At 37.2% G+C, this 25,189-nt stretch overlaps 1 protein-coding gene across 1 annotated transcript in view; it reads right to left on the bottom strand.

Annotated features, from left to right (window-relative positions):
- Positions 1 to 25,189, bottom strand: part of LOC127873120 (uncharacterized) — a 192,871-nt gene that overhangs the window by 2,458 nt on the left and 165,224 nt on the right. The gene's annotated exons all lie outside the window — the stretch shown is intronic.

Below are 25,189 nucleotides of genomic sequence, written 5' to 3'. Positions count from 1 at the left end.
CCACTGAACTTAGCATGTATACAGTCCTGTATGTACACATAGAACACTGAACTAAGCATGTATACAGTCGTGTATGTACACATAGAACACTGAACTAAGCATGTATACAGTCGTGTATGTACACATAGAACACTGAACTAAGCATGTAAACAGTCCTGTAAGTACACATAGAACACTGAACTAAGCATGTATACAGTCCTGTATGTACACATATAAAACTGAACTAAGCATGTATACAGTCCTGTATGTACAAACAGAACACTGAACTAAGCATGTAAACAGTCGTGTATGTATACATCGAACACTGAACTAAGCATGTATACAGTCGTGTATGTACACATAGAACACTGAACTAAGCATGTAAACAGTCCTGTTTGTACACATAGAACACTGAACTAAGCATGTATACAGTCGGGTATGTACACATATAACACTGAACTAAGCATGTATACAGTCCTGTTTGTGAACACTGAACTAAGCATGTATACAGTCGGGTATGTATACATAGAAAACTGAACTAAGCATGCAAACAGCTGTGTATGTACACATAGAACAATGAACTAAGCATGTATACAGTCGTGTATGTACACATAGAACACTGAACTTAGCATGTATACTGTTGTGTATGTATACATAGAACACTGAACTAAGCATGCAAACAGCTGTGTTTGTACACTTAAAACACTGAACTAAGCATGTATACAGTCGGGTATGATTACATAGAACACTGAACTAAGCATGTATACAGTCGTGTATGTACACATAGAACACTGAACTTAGCATGTATACAGTCGTGTATGTATACATAGAACACTGAACTAAGCATGCAAACAGCTGTGTATATACACATAGAACACTGAACTAAGCATGTATACAGTCGGATGTGTATACATAGAACACTGATCTAAGCATGTATACGATCGTTTATACAAGCGAGGGCAAAATAATGCTTCAGATCTCAAATTATTGTATACAGTCGTGAATGCATACATAGAACACTGAACTTAGCATGTATACAGTCCTGTATGTACATATAGAACACTGAACTAAGCATGTATACAGTCCTGTATGTACACATAGAACACTGAACTAAGCATGTATACAGTCCTGTATGTACACATAGAACACTGAACTAAGCATGTATACAGTCCTGTATGTACACATAGAACACTGAACTAAGCATGTATACAGTCATGTATGTACACATATAAAACTGAACTAAGCATGTATACAGTCCTGTATGTACAAACAGAACACTGAACTAAGCATGTAAACAGTCGTGTATGAATACATAGAACACTGAACTAAGCATGTATACAGTCGTGTATGTACACATAGAACACTGAACTAAGCATGTTAACAGTCCTGTTTGTATTCATAGAACACTGTTCTAAGCATGTATACAGTCGGGTTTGTACACATATAACACTGAACTAAGCATGTATACAGTCCTGTTTGTGAACACTGAACTAAGCATGTATACAGTCGGGTATGTATACATAGAACACTGAACTAAGCATGTATACAGTCTGGTATGTATACATAGAACACTGAACTAAGCATGTATACAGTCGGGTTTGTACACATATAACACTGAACTAAGCATGTATACAGTCTGGTATGTATACATAGAACACTGAACTAAGTGCAAACAGCTGTGTATGTACACATAGAACACTGAACTAAGCATGTATACAGTCGTGTATGTACACATAGAACACTGAACTTAGCATGTATACAGTCATGTATGTTTACATAGAACACTGAACTTAGCATGCAAACAGCTGTGTATGTACACATAGAACACTGAACTAAGCATGTATACAGTCGGGTATGTATACATAGAACACTGAACTAAGCATGTATACAGTCGTGTATGTACACATAGAACACTGAACTTAGCATGTATACAGTTGTGTATGTATACATAGAACACTGAACTAAGCATGCAAACAGCTGTGTATGTACACATAGAACACTGAACTAAGCATGTATACAGTCAGGTGTGTATACATAGAACACTGAACTAAGCATGTATACGGTCGTGTATGTACACATAGAACACTGAACTAAGCATGTATACAGTCGGGTTTGTATACATAGAACACTGAACTAAGCATGTATACAGTCGTGTATGTACACATAGAACACTGAACTAAGCATGTATACAGTCGGGTATGTATACATAGAGCATGTATACAGTCGGGTATGTACACATAGAACACTGAACTATGCATGTACATGTATACAGTTGTGTATGTATACATAGAACACTGAACTAAGCATGTATACAGTCATGTATGTATACATAGAACACTGAACTATGCATGTACATGTATACAGTCGTGTATGTACACATAGAACACTGAACTAAGCATGTATACAGTCAGGTATACACATAGAACACTGAACTAAGCATGTTTACAGTCGTGTATGTACATATAGAACACTGAACTAAGCATGTATACAGTGCTGTATGTACACATAGAACACTGAACTAAGCATGTACACAGTCGTGTATGACACATAAAACACTGAACTAAGCATGTATACAGTCCTGTATGTACACATAGAACACTAAACTTAGCATGTATACAGTCCTGTATGTACACATAGAACACTGAACTTAGCATGTATACAGTCCTTTATGTACACATAGAACACTGAACTAAGCACGTACACAGTCGTGTATGACACACATAAAACACTGATCTAAGCATGTATACAGTCGTGTATGTACACATAGAACACTGAACTTAGCATGTATACAGTCCTGTATGTACACATAGAACACTGAACTAAGCATTTACACAGTCGTGTATGACACACATAAAACACTGAACTAAGCATGTATACAGTCGTGTATGAATACATAGAACACTGAACTAAGCATGTATACAGTTGTGTATGTACACATAGAACACTGAACTAAGCATGTATACAGTCCTGTATGTACACATAGAACACTGAACAATGCAGACTGTTGCTTCCGAGAATGGGAAATAAACAATTTGCCTAATCTTAAAGCAAAATTTCGGAAAACAGTAAAAAAGTTTGATAAAAACCGGTTCGGATACAATAATAGTAACCTGTAAAAGCTGGAGTACACAAGATTTTGTCTATAATGATAATGATATAAAAACATATTTTATAACAATTTTGCAGCAACAAAAATTATCAACAATGCATACAAATTTGCAGTGCATTTAATATACAGTTTTGCGTACATCACAACATATTAAATATTATTATAGTTTAATAAAGTATAACAACATAATCACAGGAATGAAAATCAGGGTTATCACTAGCCCTTGGCCTCCAAAATTTGATATATGCCCATAGATTTTCTGAGAAAATAATAGAGTATATTTGTTCACGTCAGTTTAAGATCGTTTGTTATTTCACGAGTGATCATAGAACATATGATCACGAGTGAAATAACAACGATCTTACACTGACATGAACAAATATTTTGTTTCAATAATGAAAATTGTTTTCTTCAGAGAAGTTGATTTTTCATTATAATTTGATCATTTTTCATTCAAAATGATGTTTAACTAAATAATATCATAGCCACGCGCTAACCACCTGTGTTTCAACTGTATGAGTATGTATCATGCACACAGCCAATAGGATCACAGTCATACATAGAGGTCAACAAGAGATCAAAAGTTAAATTGCAGAACAGATTGTCAAGTCTTTATGTCCATGCATAAGCGTTTTTATCAATTAATCATTAAACTAAATTGATTATTTTGACATTCAACGAGAAAATTTGAACAACTCATGATATTTAAGAAATGCTAATTAAGCAAGATTTTGATCATTACAGTGCATGCATTAAACAGAAAACGATAATCATATGGACAATTTGAAAGATATAAGTGGTTATTTCAAGAGATCTTTGGTATTAAATTATCCATGTCAAATGTTTTGGCAAACACATAGACAAGTCCCAACTGCAGTATCATTAACTAAGTGCGGAAAACGTGACAATGTGCATAAAACAAATAAATTTTGTATCATTAATTCTTTTCTCTTAAAATTGAAGAATGCGTAGATTTCCAACGTGCACAATTTTGTACAATACCACTTTTCTTCTTTTACTTTCAAATAATGAAAGCAAATCTCTTATTGGCTGACCAAGAGGTCGCAAAAAAGATAATTTCATCAGATCCTTATGCAACACATATTTTATAACCTGGTTACAATCAGATCCGAAAATGGCAAGTTGATGGCAAACTAGCAAACACTCCTCAAACTCCACAAGTTTGGTGGTTGCAGAGAAGGAATCAAACAATGGCTCGATTCAGTAGATTTAGGGCTTCCCTTGGCTAAAACATTTCCTTGGCAATATTTGCAGCCATTGGCCTATTTGGGGACTTGCAGAGTAAGCCCTGAGGTTCTAGTCAAGAGTTGAGCATGAATAATCCAGCCATGAACTGAAGCCCACAGGAGAGACTGGCCAACATGGCCGCCCAGTGCATTTCTGGGTAGATACCAGCCTCTCTAGGAAAGTCATCTATGATGTGGTAGAATAAGTAGAGGCTTCCTGATACAGCAAAAGCTGGAAAACAAAATATCAACTCCGAGTCCTGTTCTGAGAAAACTGCGCATAATGCATGTGCGTAAAGTGTCGTCCCAGATTAGCCTGTGGAGTCCGCACAGGCTAATAAGGGACGACACTTTCCCCCTTAATTGGATTTTTGCTAAGAAGGGACTTCATTGAAACGAAAAATGTCATAAAAGCAGAATGTGTCGTCCCTGATTAGCCTGTGCGGACTGCACAGGTTAATCTGGGACGGCTTTTTACGCACATACATTATGTCCAGTTTGCTCAGAACACGACTCACTCAAAACTTTACCAGTACATACTTATGCCAGTAATTGACAACTGCCCTACTTGAATCAGAGGCAGGAGGAGAAATACAAGAATGGCCTCATACAAGATTTCATGACCAATCCCCAAGTTATGTGGCCAGGTTTGTGATTGAACCTGTCATTCTTGGAGTTGTAGCCAGTTTCAAGACCAATCCCCAAGTTATGTGGCCAGGTTTGCGATTGAACCTGCCATTCTTGGAGTTGTAGCCAAGCCCTCTGCTTATCTTAGCTAGCAACACCAACTTATCAGACTCCAATAAAGTTATTTTGTTATAAAAAAACAAAAGACCAGTTAGAATTCCTGTATTTCATACTGCACAACCATTTTCCATATTCAATTGTATGGAAAAAAGGACATTTAAATGAAGTCATAAATGCACCTATATCATAATGGTGATATAATGGCTAACTTTTTTATGTTCTGCATCTTTAGTGAAAGTGTTTTCTGTAATAAGGTATTACATTAAAGGAATATTTCACGGCTGTGTTTTTTTGAAAGGTTATATTGCATTCATTAATTGTTTGAAAATGTATTCCACTTACCCTGAGGGCTCATGATACACAACATCACACTATTACCTCGTGCTATTCACCTGACCAGAACACATGAATCATAAAATACCTCTATAATAGAACTTAAGGAATGTAAAACAGTCCATGCAACGAAGCACAGAAGCAAGTTAATTTTGGTTCAATTTAAATAGAAACACTGCTGCGTAGCAATAAAGATACCAGTTAAACAAAGTGGATGTGTGGATGATGACAGGAAAACATTAGGTCCTCTTAATTTTTTTATCAAGGTAGGTTTACCACATTGAAACAGAAAGTTAAATGCTTAAACAATGGCTTCCAAGCATTGGTTTACCTGACATAAAGCAGATCATTGCTATACTTTGCCCTTTGGTTTTCCTAAACCATCTAGATATCTTCAAATCAGCTTTCTCAACCAGTAGCAAATATATCGCACCATTTATAGCTGCCACGGAAAACATACACATCAACTGCAGGACGTGGTAAAATACTGGAATAGCAAATGGTGATATTTAGTACAAGCATTTAAAAATACAAGCATGAAATATATTACCCGTACTCATTACTTATGTTTATTTGTTATTTTTTCCAATTCTTGTAATGTGGTCAGAAGTATTTAAAATAAAGCTTCATTTAATACTGATCTGCATTGATTTGTCATATCAATGGGATTTTGTTGACAAAAATCATGCTGTTATGTATTGAGCCCTTCGCTTTTGGGATACAAAGTTGACTTAAGATGTTATATTTCAACCACAGGCCTTTTTCTGTCTATTTTGGGAAAAAGTACCTAGCAAAATTGGGATTTTATTCGGAATAATTTTCATCAACAAAAGCATTTTTTGGGCAGTCATTTTGGATAAAATACATATAAATTATGGTTATATATTTTGTAGGTTGTTTAATAAATAAAATTGAGATATAGAGTCTAATAATCGTAAGTCATAAGACACTTCTGTCTAAAAAAAAAAGTTTTTTTTTTTAAATTGGGATTTTTTTTTTCAGAATTGGGGAAAAAATATGCATATTTGGCATTGGGAATGGTTCCGACTAACAGACCCGTGAGATAGGCAGAAAAGGCATGAACCAGTGAATAAAATGACCAACTTAACACTTCCCCTGAATGGGTTAAGGTCCCTCCGGGTACTACTTCCCCATACCCCGGTACTTTGAAGTATACTTCAAAGTACCCGGGGTACAGAGAAGTATACTGCAAAGTACCGGGGGTATGGGGAAGTAGTACCCGGAAAAAATGTGTACCCAAAATTATTCGTACACACCATTTTTTCGTACCCCTTTTTTGTACCCAAATTTTTTTTGGAACCAAAATTTTTGTACCCAAATTTTTTTTGGGTGACTCTCAACTTTGATGTACATGTTTTTGTCTAACATCATTTCAAAGTCTAAAAATTTTCGGACAGTATATATTTAAAAGCACTATTTTACAGATTTTGTCCCTGTTTTTGATTATTTGTTACACATTAATCATGGATGTTTATAGATTAAGGCTATTAAACCAGGCAGATACATGCCTGAGACCCCACCCTCTGAATCAATGGCCCTGGGGGTGGGGGCGTCTAAAAAAAATCCTTTGAAAATTACTGCACACGCTCCTCATGTATTTCCTTAGATAGAACCAAACATTATTTTGAGATATCATATTGAAATGCAGCCAAAATATATCTTAGAAGTAATAACCCTTACCTGGTTCCTTAGTAAAAAACGCTGGGATATAGTGACATTCCCCTAGGTTGTCACAAAACTTCGCCCACAAAGGTCCATACCAGGCAATTCCTGGTAGCTCAAACCAGGAATATGTGATCAACGACAGCGTGAACAGGATGCTGGCAAGAATAAGAAGGAGAAGACTGGTCTTAGCATAGCAGTCCATCCGCAGTAATTTTCCTGCCAAACTTGGGATCATTTTTTTATCCGAAAATAAGTACGTCCGGATTCAAGTATTATTGTACACCTCGCGATATATGGGAAATTACTGAAGTCACTGAATTCATTTCACTGCATTCATTAGATTTCTATTATATATTTTCTCTGGTAAATGTATTAATGTGTAAATTTACAAAGTAGATGTTAAATCAGCATTCAAAGTTATATTAATTGGTTGATAAATGTCGTTATTAGACGCTTGCATTTCCGAAGGGTTACACACACTCTGGATCAGCAGACGATTTATTTCATAAATCAATCTCTGGGTTAATGGTCGCCATCTTTCGAACTACTTTCAAAAGTACAACAACAACAATAACAGTAGAAGACAATTTTAATTGCGAAAAGTTGAAAAATTGAGTACATGTGTCACGGTTGTTGAGTGAAATAGTGTTATTTTCAACTGTGTATGAAAGATGTGAACTGGTAGTGGAATAACCGAATTGTTGGTGGAAATGGAATTTAGAAATATATCTAATAATTCATCATCGTGTAGAATAATCATCAGCAGCATTTCTGTGGAACATTGCAATATTAAAAAAACAAGTGTTTCATAGATATGGTGCTTTTGACATAGTTCACTAACCATCAAGACTGAAATGATTCATGCACACAGGTAAAGTAAATAATTGAATTTGTGCAGAATGTTTATTTTTTACAAATTATTATTTAATTTGACCAATTTATTTTAGATTGATTGCACTGAAACTCAAAGTCTAAAGCTTAGTAAGACACTTAAGCCAGTTTTCTGAGAAGAAACAATACTTGTTCAGAGTATAGCAGGCTCATGCGGCCTCTGGTTTATAAATTTGGCCTCGGCCTTTAACCTGGGTCGCTTTGATTTCAGGTGTTTAGCCCCCATATCAACAAGGCTCTCGACCCTATATGTAGTTATTCATATTGTTTAAAGATTTTGAGAACCCTCACTCGGTGCCAGTGGGGATAAAACAGGGACCTTCTTATAGCTACATGAATGCATCAAATATGCCAGCAACACTTTATAATCAATAACTTTATAATTGATGATTCTGTTCTTTTAACTACATTACTAATTTACCAAAACAATGTGAAACACATTTTTATGCCCCCAAAGGAGGGCATATAGTGATCGCACTGTCCGTCTGTCTATCCGTCACACTTTGCATTTAGGTTTCAAAAAATGCTCATAACTTCTATGTCGCTTCAGATGTAACATTCATATTTGGTATGCATGTGTATATGGACAAGGCCTTCCCATACACACACAAATTTTTACCCCTTTGACCTTGAACTTAGGGTCGGCTTTTAGGTTTTGAAAAATGCTCATAACTTCTATTAAAGCCTTTATCGGGGGCGTATGTCATCCTACGGAGACAGCTCTTGTTAACTGTCCTCTGCACAAACCATGATATATCTGCATATATGCATCCAACCAAATCAGTAAAACTATTTGTCACTTAATTACATATATATACATATATATATAATTATATATAACAGATCTTGAAAAAAACTCACATCAAACTTCAAATTGTTTTAGTAAATTATAGGCTTTAATTGGTATTGTGACATTGACACCACTCATGCATGCGACTATACAATTATACAACTATGGAGCACATTATTTATGAGAAATTCCCATACATCAACATATCGTCTCAGATTTAAGGCAGATAATCTAGTGCTTTTTTGCTGCCATTTTTACTATTACACATTTTTTCATTTTATGTTATGATGCATTGATCTTGTTTCTAAATTAACCAAGCAATCATGTTAAACTTTTGAAGAAAGATGTTGTCTGATAAATATAGAAAATATTATCACTACAAAGTGAACAAAATTCAGTTGAATACTGTGACCAACAAAGATTTGCCAAAGAGCAATTCAGATCATGATTTAAATTAAATACAAGTAATATGAAAGTCTGCCTATTGGATCCCAGTTAAGACTTATTTGTCAAATCTGCACATTAATTTTGCCTTAGCCATGTAGAATTGGGGATTAAATACCATCAAGTCATGTAAAAAGGAGCAGGGTATAGCACGCTGCTATTGATTTCTTGAGCTTTCACATGAATTTTACGGGTAATTTTCATACAACAAATGATATTATGTAGTGTAATGATAAAGCATTATGAGCACAAATTATATCTCTTACTAGTGGTGCAAAAATCATTTAAGTGTCACATTTCAAAAGAAAATTTATATAAAAAGGTATTATTAATTGTTAAAACGTTATAAAAGGTTATTTCAATACACTAAAGCATTTAATTACAAGAACAAGTGCATTTTATGTCCATTACAATACATGTAACAGTATTGGCATTGTATTTATCTGCATTTGATGTGCATTTAATACACTTAAAAATGCAGACAAGACACACTTCTAACAGACACAAATGTATTTTTTTCTGCATTTTTCCAGCATTAATACTCTTCAAGTGTATTTTTTATCATCCCAAATACACTTTACCAGGAAAAAGGTATGTTAAAATGCATTTTTAGTTTGTTTTAAGTATATTTTCAAATGCATTTAGACACTCTTTTCTTTTGCAAAAAATGTTGAACAAAAACTTGAAAATATTTAATATACTAAAGTGTAGTAATAATTAAAGTTTTGTATGAGCATCAAAAACAGTGTCAAATTCATACCAGTGCCTATTTAGTAGCAGTAGGCCTTATATGGTCTACTTGTGGTAGAAATAATGCATTTTGTATAATACAACATACATAAATTAAAAAATATAGCTGCCCATACAGTTCAATACAATGTTCAATTAACTACACTATGCAAAGTTGAAATATGACATCAAGCTTGGAATAATCTTTTCAATAATGAATAATATGCTGTTTTAATTTATAAGTGAAATAGACACTTGCATATAAAAACTGATTTTAAATCAAAACTAAATGTTTAATTTGATTTTTAGCTCCACTGGCCAAAGGTCCTGTGTCCATCGTGCATCCATGCATAAACTTTTCCTTTAAACATCTTCTCCTAAACTACTGGTCCAATTCTGATGAAATTTCTTAGGAATGTTCCTGGGGTGTACCTCTTTCAAATTTGTTCAAATTATGCCCCTGGGGTCAAATTTGACTCTGCCTTGGGGGTCACAAAATTGAAAATTTGCTTAAATAAGGCCTATTTTGTGAAAACTTTCAAAATCTCCTGTCCATAACCATTGGGCCTAGGGCTATCAAATTTGGTATGTAGAGACATCTAATAGTCCTCTACCGAATTTGTTCAAATTATACCACTGGGGTCAAATTTGACCCTGCCCCGGGGGTCACAAAATTGAACATATGCTTATATAGAGTATATTTTGTGAAAACTTTACAAATCTTCTCGTCCATAACCATTGGGCCTAGGGCTACCAAATTTGGTATGTAGTGGCATCTTATAGTCCTCTACCAAATTTGTTCAAATTATGCCCCTGGGGTCAAGTTTGACCCTGCCCCGAGGGTCACAAAATTGAACATATGCTTATATAAGGCCTATTTTGTGAAAACTTCAAAAAAATTCTTGTCAATAACAATCCGGCCTAGGGCTATCAAATTTGGTATATAGTGACATCTAATAGTCCTCTACCAAATTTGTTCAAATTTAATCCCTAGGGTCAAATTTGACCCTGCCCCGGGGGTCACAAAATGGAACATATGCTTATATAATGCCTATTTTGTGATAACTTAAAAAAAAATCTTGTCCATAACAATTAGGCCTAGGGCTACACAATTTGGTATGTAGTGACATTGTATAGTCCTCTACTTAGTTTGTTCAAATTATGCCCCAGGGGTCAAATTTGACCCTGCCCTGGGGGCCACAAAATCAATTATATGCTTATATAGTGCCTATTTTGTGAAAATTTTAAAACTCTTCTTGTCCTTAACCATAAGGCATAGGGCTACCAAATTTGGTATGTAGTGACATGTTATAGTTCTCTACCAAGTTTGTTCAAATTATGCCCCTTGGGTCAAATTTGACCCTGCCCGGGGTCACAAAACTGAACATACGCTTATATGGGGCCTATTTTGTGAAAACTTTAAAAATCTTGTTGTCCATAACCATTGGGCCTAGGGCTACCAAATTTGGTATGTAGTGACATCTAATAAACCTCTACCAAATTTGTTCAAATAATGCCTCTGGGGTCAACTTTGACCCTGCCCCGGGGGGTCACAAAATTGAATAAACGCTTTTAAAGCGCCTATTTTGTGAAATCTTTAAAAATCTTCTTGTCGAAAACCATTTGGACTATGGCTACCAAATTTGGTATGCAGTAACATCTTATAGTCCTCTACCAAGTTTGTTCAAATTATGCCCTTTGGGTCAAATTTGATCCTGACCCGCATGTCACAAAATTGAACATTATATACGCTTATATCTTTCTTATTTTGTGAAAACTTTAAAAATATTCTTGTCCTTAACTCTAGGACCTAGGGCTACCACATTTTGTATGTAGTGAGATATAGTAGTCCTCTACAAAGTTTTCTCAAATTATGCCCCTGGGGTTAAATTTGACCCAGCCCAGAAGGTCACAAAAGTGTACATGTGCTTAAATAGGGCCTATATTTAAGTATTTGCACATGCAGAGAAATTTGTTTCAGCCTTTTTTTCAGCAGTGGAGTGATACAGGGCCATCATGGCCCTCTTGTTTAAATACTCAAAAAATGAAACCGTGTTCATGCTTGCATGAACACAGTTTATAAATGCTGTCAGAATTATAAAATATGCAATTACTATAAATACAAATGCCAAGGAAAAGTGCTTTTTGTACTAAAAAATTCGAATAAATATTACAATAATAAATTTTGAATACTTTAGTATGTAATTAACAGTTTTTGTCTGAGAAAATCACTAAATTTTATATATTTATTCAAATTCACATAAATCATATCTCAAAAACACATCATTACTTCAAATCCTTTCACACAATAATGAAAAAAAAGCACAGTTTCTGATTGTTATTGATTCTTTATTAATTAATACATGTACCATTTTTAGCTCATCTATTTTTTGAAAAAAATGTATGAGCTATTGTCATCACCTTGGCGTCGGCGTTGGCGTTGGCGTCCGGTTAAGTTTTGCGTTTAGGTCCACTTTTCTCAGAAAGTATCAATGCTATTGCATTCAAACTTGGTACACTTACTTACTATCATGAGGGGACTGGGCAGGCAAAGTTAGATAACTCTGGCGTGCATTTTGACAGAATTATGTGCCCTTTTTATACTTAGAAAATTGAAAATTTTGGTTAAGTTTTACGTTTAGGTCCACTTTTCTCAGTAAGTATCAATGCTATTGCATTCAAACTTGGTACACTTACTTACTATCATGAGGGGACTGGGCAGGCAAAGTTAGATAACTCTGGCGTGCATTTTGACAGAATTATGTGCCCTTTTTATACTTAGAAAATTGAAAATTTTGGTTAAGTTTTGTGTTTAGGTCCATTTTATTCCTTAAGCATCAAAGCTATTGCTTTCATACTTGCAACACTTACTAACTATCATAAGGGGACTGTGCAGGCAAAGTAATGTAACTCTGACTGGCATTTTGACAGAATTATGTGCCCTTTTTATACTTATAAAATTGAAAATTTGATTAAGTTTTGTGTTTAGGTCCACTTTATTCCTACAGTATCAAAGCTATTGCTTTCATACTTGCAACACTTATGAACTATCATAAGGGGACCGTGCAGGCAAAGTTATGTAATTCTGACTGGCATTTGGACAGAATTATGGGCCCTTTATACTTAAAAAATTGAAAATTTGGTTAAGATTTATGTTTTGGTCAACTCTACCCCTAAAGTATCATAGATATTGCTTTCATACTTGGAACACTCACAAACTAAGGGTACAGTAAAAGGACAAGTTGCATAACTCTGGTTGTTATTGTTACGGAATTATGGCCCTTTTTTGACTTAGTAACTTTTAATATATGGTTAAATTTTGTGTTTCGATCCACTTTACTTCTTAAGTATCAAGGCTATTGCTTTCAAACTTCAAATACTTTCATGCTATCATGAGGTTAGTGTACCTGGCAAGTTGAATTTTACCTTGACCTTTGAATGACCTTGACTCTCAAGGTCAAATTATTAAATTTTGCTAAAATTGCCATAACTTCTTTATTTATGATTAGATTTGATTGATACTTTGACGAAACTACTCTTACCTGACATACCACAATAGACTCCACCCAAACCATCCCCCGTGCCCTCCCCCCCTCCGCCCTCCCCCCCCCTAATATTTTTTTTTTTTTTTTTTTAAGATCATCTCACAAATGACCACCACACCCTCACACTTTACCCCCACACCACCCCCCACCCCACCCCACCCCCCCAATTTTTTTTATTATTTTTTTTTATTTTTTTTTTTTAATCTCATCTCACAAATTACCACCACCCCCATCACAAAATAACCCCCCACCCATTTTTTTGTTAAAACGGTTATGTTTGAAATACCGTCCAACCATCGCACCCAAAAAAATACCCCCCCCCCATCGCCCCCCCCCCCCCCCCCCTCCCCCCGCCCCCTATTTTTTTTTTTTTTTTTTTCGCTTTTTTGGAAGATAATGTAATAAATGTCCACAACCCCACACTATAAACCCCTCATCACTCCACCCCTCCCTTCTTTGTGATTGAAAATGAGAGTCCCTTCACCTTTGAAAAGAAAATAGATGAGCGGTCTGCACCCGCAAGTTGGTGCTCTTGTTTAATCTTGATGCATCCTCAATTGTATAATGCACATCTTAATCTGTTTTAACAATTATAATATAAAGATTAAGGCTGACTCAGTAAAATAATAATCCATGATTTCTGCAGTACTTGCAGACAAAATAGAAATACTGCTGTGATATTATCTATCTATCTAATGGGATATTAATTTGGCTTCAATAGAAAAAAATCAAAGCATACACATGTATAAAATGTGTATGTATATATTAGTTAAACTTAAATTGATTGACCATCGATAAAAGATATTATAATATATGTATGTATATATATATCCTTGTGAAACTAAAAATTAAATATGTATGTTTCTATTACATCATAAAGGACTTTTATTTTCAGACAAAGTACAGTGAAGCTTAAAACAAATCCAATTGTAACAGTCAATTTTGGGAAAATCAACCTTATAATTATTTTCTGTGTTGGCCAATGTCATAATTGGTATAAAATGTATATTGAACTGGAAGTTCTCTTTATTTTAAATGATAACATTTGCTTGGTCAGCCATAATTGTCACAATCAAGTGGTCTTTTTACACTGTAGTTTTCTCACTGACTATGGGTTTGTTCTGAGAATGAGCCACACAAAGTATCGTTGGGGAGATGAGTTGTCAATGTTTATCAGTCTTTCATAATCCAGTATACCTGTAAAAAGGGAATTTGTAACTAATAATCACACAATATACACAATTAAAATTGTATGCATTTAGATTTATTTAGTACTGCACATTAATCATTTTCCAAAAATATGTAGCAACATTACATTATATAATGCTGCAATACTAAAGTAATTTACTAATTAAAGGTCGCTGATGTGTAATGGATGTGGTGTCCACCTAATGATCTGGAGGTCACTGGTTTGATCCCCAGTGTGGGAGCATTCTTAAGAAATCTCCAAGAGACACCCAAGTACTGGTTCTAGGCCCAGGAAACGAACTCAAGAGCATTTCACATACATGTACGTAGTTAGTACTTTAAATTTAATCGAACTAAAAAAGGGTTAAAACTAACAACTGAAACCCTTATTAATTCATTTTATTTTGAATCAAGCAAATGTGGAAATTCATTAAAAATAATGAGTAAAATTTAAAAATTCTACTTTAAAGTAATCATGATAATTTAGATCATTTTCAGAATATTTAATGATGATAATGATACAATTATATATTCCCTAAATGATAAAAATAAAACATGTAATGTTAATTTATGAAAAAAAAAACGTTTTAATTTTATCAATATCATGGTAATTACAACTAGATACAGGCAATTAGATCAGAAACGTGCATTAATTATATTAACCCATTCATGCCTAGCGTCCTGAAAAAAAGGACATTGCAAACAGCGTAGACCCAGATGAGACGCCGCCTAATGCGGCGTCTCATCATGGTCTGCGCTGTTTGCTTAAAGAAATTTCTGTAAGAAATATTCTAAATATAGAAATAAATATACCAGACACCCCTACTTTTGGAAATAAATTGATCCAATTTAGAAGGATGGGTGAGTCCACTAGGCATAAATGGGTTAATGAACAACCCAGACATTTGTAGTGATTTATGGTCACTATTTCATTTGATTAACGTTCTATACATGACCTGTCATAAAAGGTATTTTTTAGCCAGTACTACAATCGGCAATGATGGTCTGTATTGCATACATATTCCAACGTCTATTATCGATTCGCTTCCTCAAACTGAACAAATATTTAATGTTTACATCGCGAAACGTAATGCATCCAGTTTCACTTTCGGTTTGGTTGGTTTTGTAAACACCGTAATTTCATCTTAAAAATTGGATGATAGGGTGATTAAATAATAATGGAAAAGTAAATCACTTGGATAATAGGTCAAAATGCAACACAAATGAACGTTAATAGTGCTCTTAATATCAAAGTTTCGGTAAAAAGTTTGGCGCTAGTTCAACGCGCATCGTATACAGCCTCATAACAATAGACTGACAACCTTTTGGGTAGTAAAGTAGTAATACAAGGCAATATGGCGACCGTTAGCCACGAGGCCTATCTTACGGAGGAATCCGAGATAGCCGATGTATCACGATTGGAGGCCTATCTTACGGAGGAATCCGAGATAGCCGATGTATCACGATTGGGGTTACACAGTACTAAAAGGCTATTTTTGCGTATAGATTACTTACGTATTCAAAATTACAAATCCATGTAATAAAACTAACACATTCTTGAGTATATATTATAATTGTAGAATGTGAATATATACGACTGTTAATTACAATATTAATATTGGCGACTGCTTACTGTAAAGTCACCATTTTATACGAATAGTTTTCATTGACTTTGTGTGTGTGCGTGCGTGTGGATTACAGCTTTTGGCCAATAAATGATAACTTACATGTTGATTTCTGTAGCAAGATCTTCTTTATGTATTTCATCAATCTTCAAATGTTTGTAACGTTCTGGTTTTAAGGTCATAGACATGCTTGCTTTTAATGCTTGCTTGGACATGATTATCATAATTCTTATTTGTTCAAGTCAATCCATATGAGGCGGGATCGAAATGTTTCCGTATTATCCGTTGTACAGCCGGTAAAATCAGTATTTATCACGTCCGCCATATTAGACGCTGAGAGAACGCTGGATTAGATGCAGAGAGAAATATTACTTGTAAAACACAAAGTAAACAGATTATGTTCTTCGTAATCAGATTATTTCTGGGGAACAGTCCAAAGTTTCATTTGAATTATTGCATGATTGTTCAAACTCGCTGCACAATTGATGAAGTTATTGCTGGTCAAAGCGATGCACCCCGGGTGATTTTTGCGTTGAATACCTTGTAATATATTTATTTGATAGAGATTTTTTTAGAGAAATTGATTTTTCGTTATAATTTGATTATTTTTCATTCGAAGAAATGTTTTACTAATTAATATCATAGCCACACGTTTTACCACCTTTGCTTAACCATCTAGTGAAGTTTTATTTTCAATATATCAATTTTTACGTTTAACAAATATATGCGCCTGTTTTTGTTTTGATTACAACATTATGAATACAACAAACACACTTTTATAATTCTTCCTGTATCGACCATATTTACACATTTGTTAAAATAAAATGATAGTATATTTCTGTAAAGTGCACGATTATAAAGACTAACTGCTTATCTTATTATTAGTGATGCTTAAAAATAGAATATTCTTCGTAAATTAAACTATCATATAATTATAATGGCGCAAAACAAACGCGACATTCTACTCGACAACTAATAAGTAGATTGTATTTTAATGATAGTTTGTCGCAGTGGTCCCCAAGATTTTCGCATCCCGACATATCCATTCTACGCTATGAGTTTTCGCCACCACTGCATGCGCGGTTCAGAAACCTTCACATTCATCTTCGCACATGTGAACAGTCCTTTATGTCACTGATGGCATTGCGATGCACATACCATCGTACATACCAATACGTTTCCATGAACTTCTACCACACAGATTACGAGAAATTGCATCTACAAATACCAAGTACTGAAGAAAGCGACAGTATATAACACTTCGTTGTTTACATTAATATCAGACTTGTTATTTCCTAACCGATCAGTGATAGACTGTATTTACCGATCAGTGATAGACTGTATTTACCGATCAGTGATAGACTGTATTTACCGATCAGTGATAGACTGTATTTCAAACGAAAGCTTCATAGTTATTCACAGTACGTGCATTGTTTCCTGCGTTGTCTGACATATAGACCGGTACGTCTGAAATCTCTGGTGCGACACACTGAACAGGTAACAGTTACTATATAGCTTGGTTTATTGCTATTAATAAGGGAACATGTTTTTTTATCGCGCTCACTTAACATGAATTGCTGGCTCTTTATAAAAATTAATTACTATATCTACGTTTAATATTTATAATTTTTCCGTGCTGCTTAAAATGATTATGTTGTTTCTCTTTTTATGTTATTCATGAACAAATTAATACTTCAAAACGCCAAAAAGTATGTTTCCGTCCATGAACGGCTCCACAAGCTCTCAGAACAAATAAGTGTTCTACTTTCGGCTGTTACTCAAATATTGATTTTACACGTTAAGCTGTAAATTGACATACTATTTTGCAACGTTTTTAAACATATTCTTTTAAACATATAATGCTTTTATCAAGTACGTTTGCCGTGTGTTGAATTGCTAGTAAGGCTCGATTGGTCATTTTCGGCACAGGTACCACTTAAAAGTACCCCGGGTACTCTAAAGTATACCACACACTACATGGGGTACGGAAAATATATACGAAAATATATAAAAAGTACACCGGAGTATTGACGCGACTGTTTAAGAGTATTCCCGTACCCGGGGTAGATTGTATTATACTTAAGATTACCCGGTTTACTCTCAAGAAGTACTTCAGTCCATACGACCACTTAGGATAACCACGATTGGTCATTGTCGGCTCAGGTACTACGTAAAAGTACACCGTATTTTCCGTACCCGAAGTACATTGCAGCATACTTAATATTAACCGGGGTAAATTTAAGTCATACCTGAGTCAACAACGACCATGTGAGACAACCAGGATTTGACATTGTCGGCTCAGGTACTACTTAAAAGGAATCCGGATACAATTATACTACCAAAAAAACTTGGGATACGGAAAATATACTAACACGTACCCCGAGTATGGTCGGAAGCCTTTAAGCGTACATATATTTCTGTACCCGGGTACATTGCAGTAGTTTTAAAGTACCGGGGTATATTTAAGTAGAACCTGAGCCGAAAAAGAACAATTGAGCGCTAGTTAGCCGTTTGCTGTTCCTTGGCAGCTACGCTGAGAAAGTCATTAACAAAGCGTTAGCCGTTTCTGTATCTGTTACTATGCTTGCTAGCCGTTTGCTGTGTGTCGACGTGCTAGTGAGCCATGTGCTGTGTGTCGACGTGCTAGTGAGCCATGTGCTGTGTGTCGACGTGCTAGTTAGCCATGTGCTGTGTGCCGACGTGCTAGTTAGCCATGTGCTGTGTGCCGACGTGCTAGTGAGCCATGTGCTGTGTGCCGACGTGCTAGTTAGCCATGTGCTGTGTGTCGACGTGCTAGTTAGCCATGTGCTGTGTGGCGACGTGCTAGTGAGCCATGTGCTGTGTGTCGACGTGCTAGTGAGCCATGTGCTGTGTGCCGACGTGCTTGTTAGCCATGTGCTGTGTGCCGACGTGCTAGTGAGCCATGTGCTGTGTGCCGACGTGCTAGTTAGCCATGTGCTGTGTGCCGACGTGCTAGTGAGCCCTGTGCTGTGTGCCGACGTGCTAGTTAGCCATGTGCTGTGTGTCGACGTGCTAGTTAGCCATGTGCTGTGCTGTGTGCGTGCTAGTTAGCCATGTGCTGTGTGGCGACGTGCTAGTTAGCCATGTGCGGTGTGCCGACGTGCTAGTTAGCCATGTGCTGTGTGCCGACGTGCTAGTGAGCCATGTGCTGTGTGTCGACGTGCTAGTGAGCCATGTGCTGTGTGTCGACGTGCTAGTTAGCCATGTGCTGTGTGTCGACGTGCTAGTTAGCCATGTGCTGTGTGTCGACGTGCTAGTTAGCCATGTGCTGTGTGTCGACGTGCTAGTTAGCTATGTGCTGTGTGTCGACGTGCTAGTGAGCCATGTGCTGTGTGACGACGTGCTAGTTAGCCATGTGCTGTATGCCGACGTGCTAGTTGCCATGTGCTGTGTGCCGACGTGCTAGTGAGACATGTGCTGTGTGTCGGTGTGCTTGTTAGCCATGTGCTGTGTGCCGACGTGCTAGTGAGCCCTGTGCTGTGTGCCGACGTGCTAGTTAGCTATGTGCTGTGTGTCGACGTGCTAGTTAGCTATGTGCTGTGTGTCGACGTGCTAGTGAGCCATGTGCTGTGTGACGACGTGCTAGTTAGCCATGTGCTGTATGCCGACGTGCTAGTTGCCATGTGCTGTGTGCCGACGTGCTAGTGAGACATGTGCTGTGTGTCGGTGTGCTTGTTAGCCATGTGCTGTGTGCCGACGTGCTAGTGAGCCCTGTGCTGTGTGCGTGCTAGTTAGCTATGTGCTGTGTGCCGACGTGCTAGTTAGCTATGTGCTGTGTGCCGACGTGCTAGTGAGCCATGTGCTGTGTGTCGACGTGCTAGTTAGCTATGTGCTGTGTGTCGACGTGCTAGTGTGCCATGTGCTGTGTGCCGACGTGCTAGTTAGCCATGTGCTGTGTGACGACGTGCTAGTTAGCCATGTGCTGTATGTCGACGTGCTAGTTAGCCATGTGCTATGTGTCGACGTGCTAGTTAGCCATGTGCTATGTGTCGACGTGCTAGTTAGCCATGTGCTGTGTGACGACGTGCTAGTTAGCCATGTGCTGTATGTCGAGCTGCTAGTTAGCCATGTGCTATGTGTCGACGTGCTAGTTAGCCATGTGCTATGTGTCGACGTGCTAGTTAGCCATGTGCTGTGTGTCGACGTGCTAGTTAGCCATGTGCTGTGTGTCGACGTGCTAGTTAGCCATGTGCTGTGTACCGACGTGCTAGTTAGCCATGTGCTGTGTGCCGACGTGCTAGTGAGCCATGTGCTGTGTGTCGACATTCTAGTTAGCCATGTGCTCTATGTCGACGTGCAAGTTTATGGCGTACCATTTGATCGAAAGTCAACAAGACCTACTAGGTAAAAAGAGAAATGTGTACAATATGTACGTCGAAGTACTAAAAATTTACTTTGACGTACAAATATGAAATACACTTCGAAGTATATAGTTGTACATCGAAGTATAATTTGTACTTCGACGTACATGTTTGTACTTCGACGTACACATTTTCTGAACAGCCAACAAAAAGACTCGTCTGTTGAGCCGCTTTTCCTTCAGATTTATTCAAAATAAAATCTATTTTTTAATTAAGAACAAAATGGATAAAAAATATCAAGATCGAAAAAAAGAAGTTTCAAGTATTTCATGCATTGAAATAGAGTATATACCAATTTGAAGAAGATTCAAGGTAACCTTTTTTTAAAATTAAAATTATCAAGCATATTGCATTATTTACCATGCGGGGCGGAGTATCACGGTCCAGCGCATTACTGTGTAGGAAATTCCCAACGGTAACATAACAGTTACCAAACGATTACGGGATTAATCAAAGTACTGACAGTACTAATGTGACGATGCTTTTGAAGAGGATGGATATAAAAGCATCAATTTTGGGTACAAAAAGTATGCCAAAAAAATGGGTAAAAAAAATTGGGGTAGAAAAAAAAATTGGGTAGGAAAAGAATGGGTTCGAAAAAAAATTTGGATACGAAAAAAAATTGGGTACGAAAAACAATTGGGTACGAAAAAAATTGGGTACGAAAAATTTTGGGTAAGAAAAAAACATACAACGGGTTACATTCTCGATCAAATATAACAAGAAATAGCTTTAAAAAGATATTAGACGTGTATTTTCTGTACCACTTATCTTAAAAAAACGTTCGGTTACAGTAAAACGTTTGTGGGTTATAACATTACGTTTCGGCAGATATATTCAAAACTTGACATGATCTTTAAGTACACCATGCTCTTTAATTTCACATGTATATCATACCAAACTTTATATTTCGTTGTTTTCTTTCCTAAGTTAATGATGACATGTGTACGGACGTGATTTCACATAATTTTTCTCTTTTGATTATTGTTTTTTTTCTCTAATTCAATAAGCTTGGGCATGTTTGATCTTTAAGTTCGGCAATAATTTCATGATGATTCCCGAAAGTAGGTATGAGAACATAGTCGTAAGAGTACTTGAATGCGTGAGTTCGCCCATGAACACATGGTAAGGTTGACTAAATCTCCGTTATATGAACTAATATGTGTTTAAAACAGCAAACAATATCCAACAAACGAATGAATTATCAAACATAGTATGTGCACTGATGTGGCTCTGTCATTTCTGTTTGAAAAGTTTATTAAATATGCAAAATGAGAAAGCACGCATAAGAGCGAGTTTCATAGATCATATACGGCTAATATGCTGTTTATATACCATACTCACTACAACGTTTACAAATGGCAGGTTTGAAATAATTCGTTTTCTTTACACTCATGATCGCGTTAAACGTTAATTATACACGTTTTCATTCGCAATTTATTTACAGAATCACTACAAATGTCAAATACAACACAGAAAATGCATAGTTGTTTCATTGATCTATAAACATATAATGGATTGAATATAACTGATTTAAAATTAATGTTTTCAAACTATTATTAAATCTTTTTCCCAGAATGTGTTGTGCTATTTATAGCTGAGCTTCTTTTACCTTTATCAATGATAATCAGCGAGGTATGCCGATTAGAAACATCGAACTATCTCAATCGGACTGGCTCGGTCTTTTACATTGGTCGCCGTTGTGAAGAATTTTTACATGGTATGATAACTTAAACGAGCTGCTTCGCAGCATCGTCTAAAATGTATAATAACCTTCCTGGTTTGGTCGTATTTAGTGATAACAATTATTTGCATACGTCAGAGGTTAATTCCGCCACGCCAGGTAAATAAATACGCACAATATCTATGAGTGAGCGGTCGAAAGTCGCATAATTTGGTATAAATAATAATAATAATAATAATAATAATAATAATGTTCAATAAATACGCACACTATCTATGAGTTAGCGGTCGATTGTTGCATAATTTGGTATAAATAATAATTATAATAATGTTCAATGTCAAAATCTCTAAAAGCAACAGATGTAAGGCGTCTTCTGATTGGCTAACACTCAAGGGTCGGTAAAAAAAACTGTACGTCGATGTACAATTTTGTACGTCGAAGTACAAAATAATGTTCTTCAACGTACATATTGTACGTCGAAGTACATTTCTCTTTATACCTAATAGGTCTTGTTAACTTTCGACCCAAATGGTACGCCATGATACTAGTTAGACATTTGTTGTTTGTCGACGTGTTAGTTAGCCATGTGCTGCTTGTCGATGTCTTATTAAGGCATTTGCTGTGTGTCGTCGTGTTAGTTATCCATTTGCTGTTTGACGATGTCCTAGTTAGCCATATGCTGTGTGTCGACATTCTAGTTAGCCATATGCTGTGGGTCGACGTGCTAGTTAGCCACGTGCTGTGTGCCGACGTTTTAGTTAGCCATGTGTTGTGTGTCAACGAGCTAGTGAGCCATGTGCTGTTTGTCGGTGTGCTAGTGAGCCATGTGCTGTGTGTCGGTGTGCTTGTTAGCCATGGTCTGTGTGTCGACGTGCTAGTGAGCCATGTGCTGTGTGTCGACGTGCTAGTTAGCCATGTGCTGTGTGTCGACGTGCTAGTTAGCCATGTGCTGTGTGTCGGTGTGCTAGTTAGCCATGTGCTTTGTGTCGGTGTGCTAGTCAGCCATGTGCTGTATATCGACGTGCAGGTTAGCCATGTACTGTATGACGACGTGCTAGTTAGCCATGTGCTGTGTGTCAACATGCTAGTAAGCCATGTGCTGTGTGTCGACGTGCTAGTTAGCCATGTGCTGTGTGTCGACGTGCTAGTTAGCCATGTGCTGTATGTCGACGTGCTAGTTAGCCATGTGCTGTATTTCGACGTGCTAGTTAGCCATGTGCTATATATCGACGTGCTAGTTAGCCACGTGCTGTGTGTCGACGTGCTAGTTAGCCATGTGCTGTATGTCGAGCTGCTAGTCAGCCATGTGCTGTATGTCGAGCTGCTAGTTAGCCATGTTCTGTGTGTCGACGTGCTAGTTAGCCATGTGCTGTGTGTCGACGTGCTAGTTAGCCATGTGCTGTGTGTCGAGCTGCTAGTTAGCCATGTGCTGTGTGTCGACGTGCTTATTAGCCATTTGCTGTATGTCGACGTGCTAGTTAGCCATGTGCTGTGTGTCGACGTGCTAGTTAGCCATGTGCTGTGTGTCCACGTGCTAGTTAGCCATGTGCTGTGTGTCGAGCTGCTAGTTAGCCATGTGCTGTGTGTCGACGTGCTTATTAGCCATTTGCTGTATGTCGACGTGCTAGTTAGCCATGTGCTGTGTGTCGACGTGCTAGTAAGCCATGTGCTGTGTGTCGACGTGCTAGTTAGTCGTCTGTTGTATGTTGACGTGCCAGTTAGCCATTTGCTGTGAGTTAGCCTGTTTGTAAGCCGGTTGTTGTGTGTCGACGTGCTAGTTAGCCATGTTCTGTAAGTTGACATGTTAGTTAGCCATTTGTTGTGTGTTAGCCTGCTTGATAGCCATTTGTTGTGTCTGAGCGTGCTTGGTAGCCGGTTTGCTACCATATGTATTAGGCTATTAGCATATAGATTAGCAATCTGCGGTAAGCTATCATGCACGCCAAATGCCGAGTAGGAGTTAGAGTAAAAATCTCATGTGATAACAGTATACTGCACGTACAAATCGCATTACAGGTACCCCCAGACACGAGCGTAACCAGACGGACCAGGCAGTTTTGAATGTACCGCATTAACCATGTCCACTGATGGCGGACTGCAGTGGTACTGGGTTCTGATTATTGTTCTCGCGGTTACTGCGATATCTTGCTGCCTGTGCCTAATCTGGTGCTGCCGACGCCCGAAATCCACGAAGCCCCCACCGTCGCCGGTCCCTACCTCGCCTTACCTGAACAAAGACCTAAATCGCCCTCATCCGCTCCCCGAGTGTTCCGGATTGTACCGACCCTCAATGATGAGGCAGAGGTCGCATTCCCTTTGGTCGCAAAGGCTGGATACCTACCATCCTAATCAGCGTAGACACTCGCTTCCCGAGTGGTCCGGATTGTACCAATCCTCGAACTTAAGGAAGGGGTTGCATTCTTTGACGTCACACAATTCGGATATCAACCAATCTAATGCACATATACCGTTCATAGTTATTGGACCGTAGCCAATGTTTGTTATTTTGTTCGAAAAGAATAAAATTATATACAAACGGCTGTCTGGCTTGCGTAGTGGTTGGTACACTCGCTAATCATCTAGGTCACCCGTGTTCAATTCCCGTTCCCGGCAGCATGTGAGTTAGGTGTTCATCATACCGGACAGATGTGGTTTCCTCCGGGTACTCCGGCGTCCCCACAAAACATAATAGCTCACCAAAATTGAAAAACTGTTCAATAACAACGAAATAGCTTGAAATTGCAGCTATTATTTAAAATGCGTCAAAACTTTCGTGAGTCTCGTAAGTTAATTAGGTAGGAATGTTCCTT

Source organism: Dreissena polymorpha, chromosome 3 (genome assembly GCF_020536995.1).
Source record: "Dreissena polymorpha isolate Duluth1 chromosome 3, UMN_Dpol_1.0, whole genome shotgun sequence".
Classification (NCBI taxonomy): Eukaryota; Metazoa; Mollusca; class Bivalvia; order Myida; family Dreissenidae; genus Dreissena; species Dreissena polymorpha.
The sequence above is the reverse complement of the archived record's forward strand: the minus strand, read 5'-3'. Positions and strand labels throughout refer to the sequence as shown.